This window comes from Haliotis rufescens, unplaced genomic scaffold (genome assembly GCF_023055435.1).
Source record: "Haliotis rufescens isolate VD_foot unplaced genomic scaffold, xgHalRufe1.0.p SCAF_6, whole genome shotgun sequence".
NCBI classification, from domain to species: Eukaryota; Metazoa; Mollusca; class Gastropoda; order Lepetellida; family Haliotidae; genus Haliotis; species Haliotis rufescens.
In genome coordinates this window covers 28058206-28072171 of record NW_025964334.1, presented here as the reverse complement: position 1 = coordinate 28072171, position 13966 = coordinate 28058206, and positions in this window count along the sequence as shown.

Below are 13966 nucleotides of genomic sequence, written 5' to 3'. Positions count from 1 at the left end.
TTTTGGTTGGATCGAACCCCGGACCTTCCGCTCTCCGGGCGGACGAACTACCATTAGACCACGGAGGCGGTCTAAAAAAACACCCACAAAAAAACAAAGGATTTGATTGAATCTTTTGCAACTCCGAAAAGAACCAGGTTCAGTTATTTCAAGGGCGGTCGGTTTACTTAGTGGAAAAAAGCGTCGCGCCAAAGACCCGGGTTCGACTCCCCACGTTGGTACAATGTGTGAAGCCCATTTCCCGTGTCCTCCGTCGTGATATTTGCTGGAATTTTTCTAAAAGCGGCGTAAAACCATACTCACTCACTCAATTAAGTCAAAACATTTGATCCACATTTGTCCACTGTATACATCACTATCCCACTCGACAAACTTTTAGAAACACTTCATTCCTTGATTGGGCATTTGTCATAAAACGTGGTTACCATAGATACAGTTTTATCTCTACACCATCAAGTGCGCGCTCCATCTTCGTGATATGTTTTTTTTATCAGCGTTCGAAATACCTGCCTGTCCGACCGTCCGAGACGGGTTGATTTCAACTCGGGCTGTCAGATTTTCAAATCCCCCTGCCTGACGTTCGGGTTATATTTCATAGGTGAAAATATTATAAATATTTCCCGATGATAAGCATTAATTCACATGTAAAGATGAATGATAAAATGTAACCAAAAAGAAACCCCGTTAGCTTTTAGACAACCTAACATTTAGCGATGCGCTTATGCTACAAGCAATCAGTTTTCATATTTTTAATTAAATTATCCTGAGAAACATATGATTATTGTGGGAAGGCAGGTTTTGGTCTGGGCTGGCAAGTATTTCAGCTAGCCAGTCCTGTGGTCTGGCTGAAATTTTTGGGAGTTTCATACCCTGTTTTTATATGTACGAGTTTACAGGAAGCACTAGTTTCTCGGTCAAACTATGAATAATTAAAAGCGACAAAACCCTTTCCATAAACATATGAAATCTCTGCTCTGCTAAAAGCCCGGTTCATTGTACGATTCCGACTACATCATATGCTTGTGTCTATGAATCGCTAAAAGGTGAGCGTATCCTGCCCCACCGGTGGCACCCGTCATAAACACATGCAAAGGCAAGTGCAGTGTTCACTTGAACAAACACGGGTACATATGGTTCAAAATGGGGAATTGCATCGAACATCATTTTTGTCTCTAATGCGTCGAATTTGGAACTGTCCTCCACATGTCGACATAAAACTTTTTGAAAGCTTTACTAAGGCTTTGAATGTAGTTACCCTGATCAAACACGTTTTGAGCAAGAGTCGTATGACGCTCTTTGAGATCTTCGTTGAAGTGGGTGAGTGAGTTGGGTTTAACGCCGCTTTTAACAGTATTCCAGTCATATCACGGTGTGTCAGCTTAATGTGGGAGGAAAGCCAGAAGCGATGCAGGTCTCAGACGTTTACCGCTTCGGTGAAACCCACGATCACGGGTATGATGCTGACAAACCTAGAAACATAATCGGGGTGAACCGGGATTCGAACCCACAATCATAGGTTTCTGGCGTGCCCAAGGGACGCAACTCTGCACAGCGAATCGTGGCGCCTTAGACGACTGGGCCATCCGTGCCCCCCCCCCCAGATCTTCGTTGAAAGAGCATGCTCTATTGTACCGCAGAGGTTAGGAAACGTAAATTATGGAATATCCATTGCCATTGCGCATTTATTGATTTTGTTCAAACTACATAAATTTTTTCATCCATAATGTCACACAGGATTGTGGATAGTTTTATTATCCCTCTGAATCTTTATGTATAGATCTAAACATGAAACAGATGAAAACGTTTCACTGGTCTCTTTTAGTTTCAGGTTCAGGTGATTGAGGCCCATGGACCATTGGATATTCGAAGGGTGGGGGAGGGAGGATATTTCGGTGATGATTGTCGACTAACGTGTATGGGATCCTTGTCGACTAATGTGTATGGGATCCTTGTCGACTAATGTGTATATGATCCACGTCGACTAATGTGTATGGGATCCTTGTCGACTTATGTGTATGGGATCCTTGTCGACTTATGTGTATGTGTTCCTTGTCGACTAATGTGTATGGGATCTTTGTCGACTAATATGTATCAGATCTTTGTCGACTAATGTGTATGGGATCTTTGTCGACTAATATGTATCAGATCTTTGTCGACTAATGTGTATGGGATCCTTGTCGACTAATGTGTATGTGTTCCTTGTCGACTAATATGTATCAGATCCTTGTCGACTAATGTGTATGGGATCCTTGTCGACTTATGTGTATGGGATCCTTGTCGACTAATGTGTATGTGTTCCTTGTCGACTAATATGTATCAGATCCTTGTCGCCTTATGAGTATGGGATCCTTGTCGACCTATGTGTATGGGATCCTTGTCGCCTTATGAGTATGGGATCTTTGTCGACTAATGTGTATGGGATCCTTGTCGACCTATGTGTATGAGATCCTTGTCGACTTATGTGTATGGGATCCTTGTCGACTAATGTTTATGGGATCCTTGTCGACTAATGTGCATGGGATCTAATTTGCATAGGATCCACGTCGACTAGTCTGTATGGGAGCACATTACCATCACTTACCGTGGTAATTGGGATGATATCTGACCCGGAACAGATCCGGGTTAGAATGCGTCTTCAGCAACCCATGCTTGTCGTAAGATGCGACGAACAGGATCGGGTGGTGAGGCTCGCTGACTTAGTTGATGCATGTCATCGTATCCCAGTTGGGTAGATCGATCAGCCATATGTCAATTACTGGATTGTCTGGTCCAGACTAGGTTGTTTATAGACCTCTCATATATAGGGGGCGAGATTTTTTTAAGGTTACGGGAAGATGCGAGAGCTGTAGAATATCCCCCGAAGCAATCGACTCACTTTCACGGAATAGGTCTCTGGTGGACGGTTGTTTCCCGTATGAATGACAGCCCTGTGGCCAAACGGTTACAGCTGGTGTCTTCAGTGTGACACTTTTCCACAGACAGAGATTTAAAGCTGATTTCGAGTCGCACCATGACATTAATATCACCTTTGATCATTTGCTGTGTTTGGTATCACAGTGAAAAAGTCCCCCGCATCTTTGAAGTAATAATAATGTTAATTCCCATGGATACAAAACCATCCCTGAACAGTTCTAGACTTGGAATCGGCGCAGGTTAAAGGGTACATGATAAAGAAGACGTGAAAAAGAGTGAATGATTTCAAAGTCGGTCTGAACACTGTGGCGATCATAGGTCATGTTATAATATGGGAGGGGGCACGGGTGGCCCAGTCGTCTAAGGCGCTGCGTCCCTTGGGCACACCAGAAACCTATGATTGTGGGTTCGAATAACGGTTCGACCCGATTATGTTTCTAGGTTTGTTAGCACCATACCCGTGCTCGTGGGTTTCACCGAAGTGGTAACGTCTGAGACCTGCATCACTTCGGGCTTTCCTCCCACATTAAGCTGACATGCCGTGATATAACTCGAATACTGTTAAAAGAGGCGTTAAACCCAACTCACTCACTATAATATGGGAGTGGGGAAAGCAGTAGTGCTCAGATCGCATTGCCATACCCGTGTTCGAAGTATTCACGGAAGTAGTAAACTCATTCACTCTTATCGATTTGTGAACGGCGCCCTAGGACGTAATTAGGTCAAATTAACTCGCAAGCAACCATTTATGATTTGACATAACATTTTTATTGTGAACATCACGTTTGAATTTCTAGGGACATAAACCGGATATATTGATTTGTTAAGCAGACTAACCTACACTGTAAATAACAGGAAGCACGAGAACCGTACATCGGGAACTGTTAACTTGACTATGTTGTTCTTTTGGCGGTAGACACGCTCCGGGAGAATGTCTCAGATTACAAACAATCGGATGACGTCCCAGGTTTATATGGTGGCCAAGAGGGGACATCGCTTTATCGACTTCAGTTACGACCGCAAGATGGCGATTAAGCGAGAATACGAGACGAAAAAGCGATTTTTCTTGCACAACAATATCGCTTTCTCGTCTCGTGTTATCGTTTTATCAAATCTCGCGGCCGTAATTGAAGGCGATAAAGCAATGTCCCCTCACGGCCATCATAGGTTTGTGTTATGTTAACAACACATGGGTATCCGTGGACGAATGTCTACAGGTGCTACAATTTGATGTGCAAAGTTGTCCCTCTTAGTTATGCCAGGATCCGCTGATTATGTTCGTTGCTTTGTAAGCACCATGCGAATGCTTGTATATAAAAGCGAAAAAGCCTTTCCATATCCATAAGAAATATCTTCCAAAAACTGAGCCGATTGCACGATTCCGACAATATCATGAGGATGTGTTTATGAATCACTATCAAATAGTGATGGTCAAGGTGTTCGTGGAAAGGGAAGCGTATCCTGCTCCACCTGTGGCACCCGTCACAAACACCTGCAAAAGTCACACCAAGGAAACACACGCCAATCCGGGCGGTACCGTTTCAGGTGAAGTTACTCAGATTTACAAATTTCAAGGTTAATGAATAAATGGTATAATTGTGTTGCTTATTGTCCCTCTGTATTTTGGGACCGTCCTGACAGTAATCGTCCGGAATGTCGGGTTTCCGGACTGACCAGGGTCGCACTTTACACTTTCAGCAAACAGAAGTGTTCAACCTGCGCAGACGTAACGCGTGGTACGGCGAGTCCACTGAGGAATGTAGGGGTGGTTGGAATACGCACGCTAAATGTTACCACGTATCCATATGCCAGTGGGGCGGTTGGGTAGTCTAGTGGTTAAAGCGTTCGCTCGTCACGCCGAAGGCCCGGGTTCGATTCCATATGGGTACAATGTGTGAAGCCCATTTCTGGTGTCCCCCGCCGTGATTTCTGGAATATTGCTGAAAGCGGCCTAAAACAATTCTCACTCACTCACCCTTGTGCCAGTAATGAACACTCTCACAAAGTGTTGCTACCGTGTACATCAAAACAAAAGTAATCTACTTCCAGTATACACAACACAATAGCATAATATGTGCACTGCAAATCAGATTATAACCATGTGAGTGATTGAGTTGGATTTCGTACTTCTTTGAATAGCGGGGGCACATGTGGCACAGTCGTCAGACACGCCAGAAACCTATGATTGTGGGTTCGAATCCTGGTTCACCCCGATGATGTTTCTAAGTTTGTCAGCACCATACCCGTGCTCGTGGGTTTCACCGAAGTGGTAAACGTCTGACACTTGCATCGCTTCGGGCTTTCCTCCCACATTAAGCTGACACGCCGTGATATAACTGGAATACTGTTAAAAGCGGCGTTAAACCCAACTCACCCACTCACTTTGAATAGTATTCCAGCTCTATCACGGAGTGTCAGGTTGATGTGGGGGAAAAGACCGAAGCGATGCTTTAACCCACGGGTGCTGACAAACCTAGAACATAATCGGTGCGAACCGGGATTCGAACCCACGATAATATGTTTCTGACGTGACCAAGGGACACAGCTCTGGACAGCGAACACGACCAGGCTAACCGTGTCCCCGATTGTGACATATGGACCAGAAGGTCATGAACTTTCCACATTTGCATACCGAATAAGCAACTTGATGAAATTATACTAATTTAACCTGATCTTCAGACCATTAAAATCTGGTAAGCGATTCGTACAATTGGTAACAATGTTGAACATTGAACTTTCACTCACTCACTCTCACTCACTCACTCACTCACTCACTCACTCACTCACTCTTCTGGTATCCGTCATACATTTCCACAAGATATCCGTAAAATATCTGCCATTTTTGTAAGAATGTCCTACTTAAAATTGTAACGGTAAATGTTAAACATTCATCTTCTTCCGTGACAAATGTGATGCGTGACGCGGAAGAAAACAAACTCCACTAACACCATGGCAACACTTCTGAAAACAGAGAAAATGACAAGAAAGCAAATATTTCAGACTTCATGCCGTCTAAATTACCTATTGGAGGAATCTATGGTTGCGTGAAACTTAAAACGATTGACACCGCATGTTCTATTGTTACAGGTTTATTTTGGGTAGGAATGATATTCATGCTGATATCACTAAAGAAGGCATATGATCAAATCTCATGACTTCGTCATGTAACGTTATAGTCAAAGGAGCTTTAAGTAAGCTGAAAGTGTGTGAATGAAACACAGCAACTGAGTCTACGCCTGATAAAGCAATGATTGACTACAAAAGCACCATTATACGTCATCGGGGAACGAGGACACACAATCACACAGGTCAAATCGGCAGTTTACGAACCGGATGTCGATTTCTTTGCGCGATTTGGATTGGATTATGCATGGACTCCAAAATACCCGCCTAGTTCGGCACGGGTGGAAAATGATTTTTTTTCATAGTCTGTTAACTCGCTTGCCTCGGGAAGATGGTATTTCTTGGAACAATTCTTTCTAAGTTGATGTTCTCAAAATCAAGTAAAGATGTGGATGTATGTGTAGGTTTGACACACACGCGTTTCCACAATCAGGACACGGACACCTCCCTAGGTTACCAACGTATTAGTCTGAAATTACGTTAATATTTCAATATCTACATACGGGAAGAATATGGCCTTTGTGGCCATCAAGCCATTTCATAGTTATAAACGTTATGGGAGATGTCTGACCAGTTCTTCTTTCTAAAAGTTTTGACTTACTGAAATGATGAAATTCAGAAGTTTTCTATTGTCAAAACATATACGAAAACTAAATGAGAGGCGCAGCTAAACTGTGACTTGGGATATTTATCATAAGAAAGTGGATATATGATACTCTTGATAATCGAAAATGATCATGTTCGAACTTTGGAAGAATTCTCTCCCCGACAAAAATCTCTAAAGCACTTTTAATCAGTGTAGCCGTAACTTCAATTTAATGTTAAAATGAGTTTTGAAAATAACGAAGTCTTAATTCTCACTCATAAAAATATGACTGATTGGCTTAAGTCTTAAATCAATGAGACATGGTGGGTGAAAAAAGTCTTTGTGCCATCTAGGCCTTTGCAAGGTTTATGATCAGACACGCGACAAACCTGGGTTTGAATCCCGATTCGCCCCGATTATGTTTCTAGGATTGTCAGCACTATACCCCTGCTCGTGGATTTCACTAATATGGTAAATGTCTGAGACCTGCATCACTTCGGGCTGACACGCCGTGATATTACTAGAATACTGTTAAAAGCGGCGTTAAACCCAGCTCACTCACTCACTTATGATCAGAAAAAAACACCACCAATACACATCTGCAACATGAAAATAATACATAATATTTAACTGTTGTGGTATTAACCAAGAGACCTCTAATGTACTGACCCGATTGACATACAAGATCAGAGATGCCATATTGAAGATGTATCTCTGTATATCAAAAGAGGCATATAAATCGTACGACAGATAAAAACCACAATACAGAGCTGTAAAGAGCTGCCTCGTCCCCGCTAATGCTTCCATCACACCAAAGTAGTTCTATCCCGTCCTACCCCGTTCTAAACAAAATACTAGAACGGGCTGTGATCACGGTAGAACGCGTAGTTTGGCGAAAAATACGATGCTAGTTCGTTTATAATCAGTCCTCAATACCGTTCTTATCTCGTTCTTAGCCAGTCTGCAGTCCGTTTGTATCCAGTTCAGATCGTGGATAAGTGCCCGTTCACCTCAACCCGACAACGTTTCGAAGCAGTTCGAGCACGTCTGTAGCCGTTCTCAACCCGTTCTTAACCAGTTCAACCTCGTTCTACCTCGTTCTAAATACGTCCAAGCCAGTTCTAACTAATTCTTAACCCGACCAACTCGTTCGCAGTACGTCCTCATCTCGTCCCAAGTGCGTGTTGATCGCGTCCTGGCCCGACTCCTATGGATACTGAGCGCGTTGTCTTCATTCAAGTTCAGGGCTCCGAGATGTACACATCATGCCTCCAAAGAGAAGTCGACCCGGTCGGTGTGCACGGTGTAGTTAAAATCAACTTACGTTGTTAAAATCAAACTAGTTTTTCTGTGTCCAATTATAGCTACACAAATAAAACATGTTTGTGGTTACGATTGATATAAACAGATAATGATGATTGTGAAATAGCGTGTGACAAAATCCCTAGACATCGCTATGGAGATTGTTCAATTTGTTCGACAGCCGCAATCACTTTAAGAATTACCACGCTGCCAACATTCTCAGACATGTCTAAGGCAGCACACATCCGAAATGGAAGAATCTGTCTGTAGCTAAATATAGTTTCTCAATGTCTGGTCTAACAAGTTGCTCCTTCTCTAAAGATTCAAGGATGCTTCGGAAACAAGGTAAAACCATGGCAACGTCACTGTATATCCAAGAAGGCCCCAGCAACAAGGTAAAACCATGGCAACTTCACTGAAAATTAAAGAAGGTTCCTGAACATCATGGCAACTTCACTGAAAATTTCATGACGGCTCAAGGAAAAAGGGTAACATCATGGCAACTTCACTGAAGATTCATGAAGGCTTCAGAAACAAGGTAAAACCATGGCAACTTCACTGTAAATAAATGACGGTTCCAGAAAAAAGGTAACATCATGGCAACTTCACTGAAAATTAAAGAAGGTTCAGGCAAAAAAGGTAAAATCATGGCAACTTCACTGAAGATTCATGAAGGCTTCGGAAACAAGGTAAAACCATGGCAACTTCACTGTAAATAAATGACGGTTCCAGAAAAAAGGTAACATCATGGCAACTTCACTGAAAATTAAAGAAGGTTCAGGCAAAAAAGGTAACATCATGGCAACTTCACTGAAGATTCATGAAGGCTTCAGAAACAAGGTAAAACCATGGCAACTTCACTGAAAATTAATGACGGTTCCAGAAAAACGGTTACATCATGGCAACTTCACTGAAGATTCATGAAGGCTTCGGAAACAAGGTAAAACCATGGCAACTTCACTGAAAATTGAAGACGGTTCCAAAAAAAGGTAACATCATGGCAACTTCACTGAAAATAAAATAAGGTTCAGGAAAAAAAGGTAAAATCATGGCAACTTCACTGAAGATTCATGAAGGCTTCGGAAACAAGGTAAAACCATGGCAACTTCACTGAAAATTAATGACGGTTCCAGAAAAACGGTTACATCATGGCAACTTCACTGAAGATTCATGAAGGCTTCGGAAACAAGGTAAAACCATGGCAACTTCACTGAAAATTGAAGACGGTTCCAAAAAAAGGTAACATCATGGCAACTTCACTGAAAATAAAATAAGGTTCAGGAAAAAAAGGTAAAATCATGGCAACTTCACTGAAGATTCATGAAGGCTTCGGAAACAAGGTAAAACCATGGCAACTTCACTGAAAATTAATGACGGTTCCAGAAAAACGGTTACATCATGGCAACTTCACTGAAGATTCATGAAGGCTTCGGAAACAAGGTAAAACCATGGCAACTTCACTGAAAATTGAAGACGGTTCCAAAAAAAGGTAACATCATTGCAACTTCACTGAAAATAAAATAAGGTTCAGGAAAAAAAGGTAAAATCATGGCAACTTCACTGAAGATTCATGAAGGCTTCGGAAACAAGGTAAAACCATGGCAACTTCACTGTAAATTAAAGAAGGTTACGGAAAAAGTGAAAATCTGGGCAACTTCACTGAATATTCAAAGGCTCCAGAAACCATTACAGCAATGCTGGGTCCCTACATATTTAACAAATTGCGGTACAAGAAAACGCAAACTCCAACCCGAACTGCTTGAATGAAGTAGTAGGATTTAACGAGAAACACATGTTTAAGGACAACGGTTCCTTTTGCCACATTTGTCAATGTTTTTGATATATCAGATGTGGCACCAGACCTGAGCTGAGAAAGTTGTGAAGCGGATTAACGAAAATGTACTATGGTAATGGAGCGCATCTGTATACATGGCGGTCAGGTAATCCGACCGACACAAACACCTTTATACAAATAATCATAACAACAATGTGTCATACCAAAAGACATTGAAAGATGGTACCCTTTGTTACCCTGCCTGGCGTTCGCTATTAAGGGGGTTTGTCGGCTAAGAGTCGGTATACTGTGTCTGAGGTGGATATCTATATTAAACTTCGGCATGGTATATCAGTGGGCTAGCACTGAAATACCCGCATTAGTCCGGACTAGTACAAGCAGTCATACACAAGCGCGCGCGCACACGACGTTTAATGAGCGACGTTAGGCGACGTTATACCCCATTTTACCTCACCTCATAACATAATAGTATATCGTAATCTTATGGAATAAATATATTAAATATTACTTAGACGTTAAACACTTTGATAAAGCCTACGACCACGGGTAATAAGGCTGTTAAACCAAGAATCGTAAATCACGGATAATCTGGAATTGGAACCCACGATCATAGGATCCTAGCACACCAAAGGGATGCAACTCTACAAGCTCACTGTTGCGCCTAGGTAACCATGCCAACCTTGGCACCCGAGTTTAGTTCTCGGCCGCTTTTTGTCACTATAATTCTTGTGTATTGGCTTCCAAATAAAAGAGACAAACCCTTTCTATAAACAATACAAATCTCTACTATATCATGAGCATGTGTTTATGAATTACTATCCAATAATAACAAATGGTATCATCACTAAATGAGGGTTTAGTCGCTTTCTCTGCATTCCTAGCATCAACTATGATCGATGCGGTGGAGTAGGTAAACGCTGACATAAACTGGTTCCATTGTTGGTACGGCTACCGCATTTAGCAAACAGGTGGCGACCAAAAAAGTTGTACAAATAAGTACCATATCTGGTAGCCAAGTGGTTAAAACGTTTGCTCGTCAGCGAGGACCCGGGTTCGATTCCCCACATGGGTACAATGTGTGAAGCCCTTTTCTGGTGTCTCCCACCGTGATATGGCTGGAATATTGCTAAACGCGGCGTAAAACCATACTCACTCACTCCATGCGGCCAGCATAGTACCTCTGCCACAGGCCAGCGCCATGTGACGATTCGTCACATTTTACACAGTCCATTGACGGTATTGCATATGTTTCTCATTACCTCTAGATATCTCTAAACATCTGTCACAGGATGGTTAACTTTCATTGAGAGAATATCCTTACACGTGAAAAACTATTTCCATCTGCGTAGTGTGGTTGTACGGCTCCACGTGCTGTCATCGAAGCCCTACGGAGAGCTAGTGATACGGTCACTTTGATGTATAAATATATATTGTCATGCACCTCACTGTCGCAGTTGTGGTAGCATATCTAAATAATTATGCAAAACCATATGTAAAGAGCACCGAAAGGCTTGCACTATGCCAGTCTGTTCAGATTTCAGAAAAAGCGCGTTTTTTTACAAACAAGAGAAAAGGTCGGGTCACGTGATTTAGCCTGTGGCAGTTATGTTAAACTTAGTATTTGTTTTCATTTGATACCAAAGACCAATGAATGCTATGTTTAGTGTCGTCCAATCGCAGCCTACGACAAAGCGGCCGCCGCCAATCTACTAGTTTATGTAGACAGGAGCCAAGTCAAACACAGACAAGGTTAAACATTGCAATAGCTGAAAAGCAGATTTTATAAAAAAAAATTATAGTGCCACGACACCTTAGCCCCCCTGGATATGTAATAGACATTTTCTGAGGAGATGATGTTTACAGCTGAAGGTAATGTTTTTTTCAAAGAATAAAAGAAGGTTCCAGAAAAAAGGGAAAATCATGGCAACTTCACTGAAAATTAAAGAAGGTTCCAGAAACAAAGGCAACATCATGACAACTTGGCCAACTGTAAAGGTCAAAGCATGATCCAAATTTAAAAGATCCACACATAAAACCCGGAACATATCTGTGTTGAGTCCCAGTATTACCTAATCATTCACCAGATGTTTGATATTATATTGAAATGCCTGTGTTACTGTCATAAGGCGCTTCAGCTTTCTGTAAGGTCAAATGAATGTCAAATTTTATAATAACATAAAAACACCGGAACATATTTGCTGAGTCCCACTAATCATTGCACACATACAAATTTCATTATATACTGAACATAAATGGTCGAGCAGTGGCAATACAAAAATTCAACCTGACGGCCATACTGAAAATCGGATTAACCTCTTGAACAAATGGGGTGTTATTTGTGGAACAAGGACGTGTTTCAGATTTATAGGCCATGTGGTTCTTGACTGGCTATGGTAGAAGCTTAACTGACTTTCAGTCAGGTGAGCTAAACATGAAACGCCAAAATGGGACGCATTCTGAAACGGAACATGATTGCAAACTTTATTTTATAGGAAAAGATGGTGTGACGAAAAAATAGACGGTTGCGACAATTGTCGTGTCAGTGATTACAACACAACATGTTCGAGGTCGTTGTCTCCATCTTGTTTTTGTTTTCCCGATTTCATCAGTTGGACCATATCTATTACGTCAGCTGTCATCACTTCCGCTCTCATCAACAAGTCATTCAGATATTGTGCTCGACGGGGCCTGATGGGATAGATTAGATTTGTACAGTGACAACTGGGACAGAAAGAACCAATGAATGATAAGTAACTTACGAAACTTGTTTTGTTATTGGTGCTAGCGGGCATTCAATGAGAGCTTGTCAATTTCTTCTCGCCACTATCCGTCACGAGAACGTGTGTGAAGGAACAGCATGCGCCAGTAAACATGGCGGATACTTCTGGTATTGTCAAGCAGTGTCCACAAGGACAGGATGCATGACTAGGCTTTTGTCGTGTTGACTCAGTCCAAGAGGCTCGACAGTAACCATGTTTTTGTACAACTGCTGACGTGAAGGAAGTTGATATATTTCGTGGTCAGGATTCTTTGTCATTTTCTTTTCTTTCAACCTTCTTCTTTTCGGGACCTGTCCTCCCGTGATGGGAAGTCCTCAGATCTTTGTTTAGCGATAGCGAGAACTAAGATCTGATTTTAATGAGATGAAATATTGCCGATGTGACTAGCAGTTAATTTTTTTAAAGATTAGATGGTTGTTTTTGGATTCCGTTCGGCAAAGAAAAATAAACATGTTTTTGTTTCTGATGATAATGTATTTGATATCGTGGACGTCTATGTATATTAAGATATTAAATTACACAGAAATCGTAACATACCAAGACTATTAAGGCACTTCACTACCAAACTCTGAGCTGGGGCGGTCGGGTAGCCTAGTGGTTAAAGCGTTCGCTCGTCACGCCGAAGTCCCGGGTTCGATTCCCCACAAGGCTACAATGTGTGAAGTCCATTTCTGGTGTCCCCCGCCGTGATATTGCTGGAGTATTGCTAAAAGCGGCGTAAAACCATACTCACTCATGTCGGGGATGAATCGCATAACCTGTTTAAATGCCCGTACTTCAAGAAAGAGAATGTAACCTGCAAAGATTTTATTGTAATCTTCAACGATTCATACTGTAACGTATTATACATCCATATACCACGGTGAGTGGTTTTGTGGAATAAACAGTGATTGATTCATTAGATAAAAATTAAACAAATTGAAACCATAAACTTAAATAAAATAAATTGATAATATATAAAGAATCTATGTACTAATCTGAATAGACTTAAGGGGGGGGGGGGGGGGGGGGGGGGCGGGTGGCCCAGTCGTCTAAGGCGCCGCGATTCACTGTGCAGTGATGATCCCTTAGGCACGCCAGAAATCTAGGATTGTGGGTTCGAATCCCGGTTTGTCCAGATTATGTTTCTAGGTTTGTCAGCACCATACCCGTGCTCGTGGGTTCGTGGGTTTCACCGAAGTGGTAAACGTCTGAGACCTGCATCACTTCGGGCTTTCCTCCCACATCAAGAAGACACGCCATGATATAACTGGAATACTGTTAAAAGCGGCGTTAAACCCAACTCACTCACTCACTTCACCAATGATGACACTGAAGTTGTTAACTTTTTCTCGGTAACTGGCAAACTGTGGAAACAGCTACACAGCACTTTAATATTTGTCAATACCGCGCCATCCCCTTTCCATGGAAACTTGATTTCAGAGATAGTACCCATCTGGGAATCTGATCTTGGTCTTCAGTGTGACG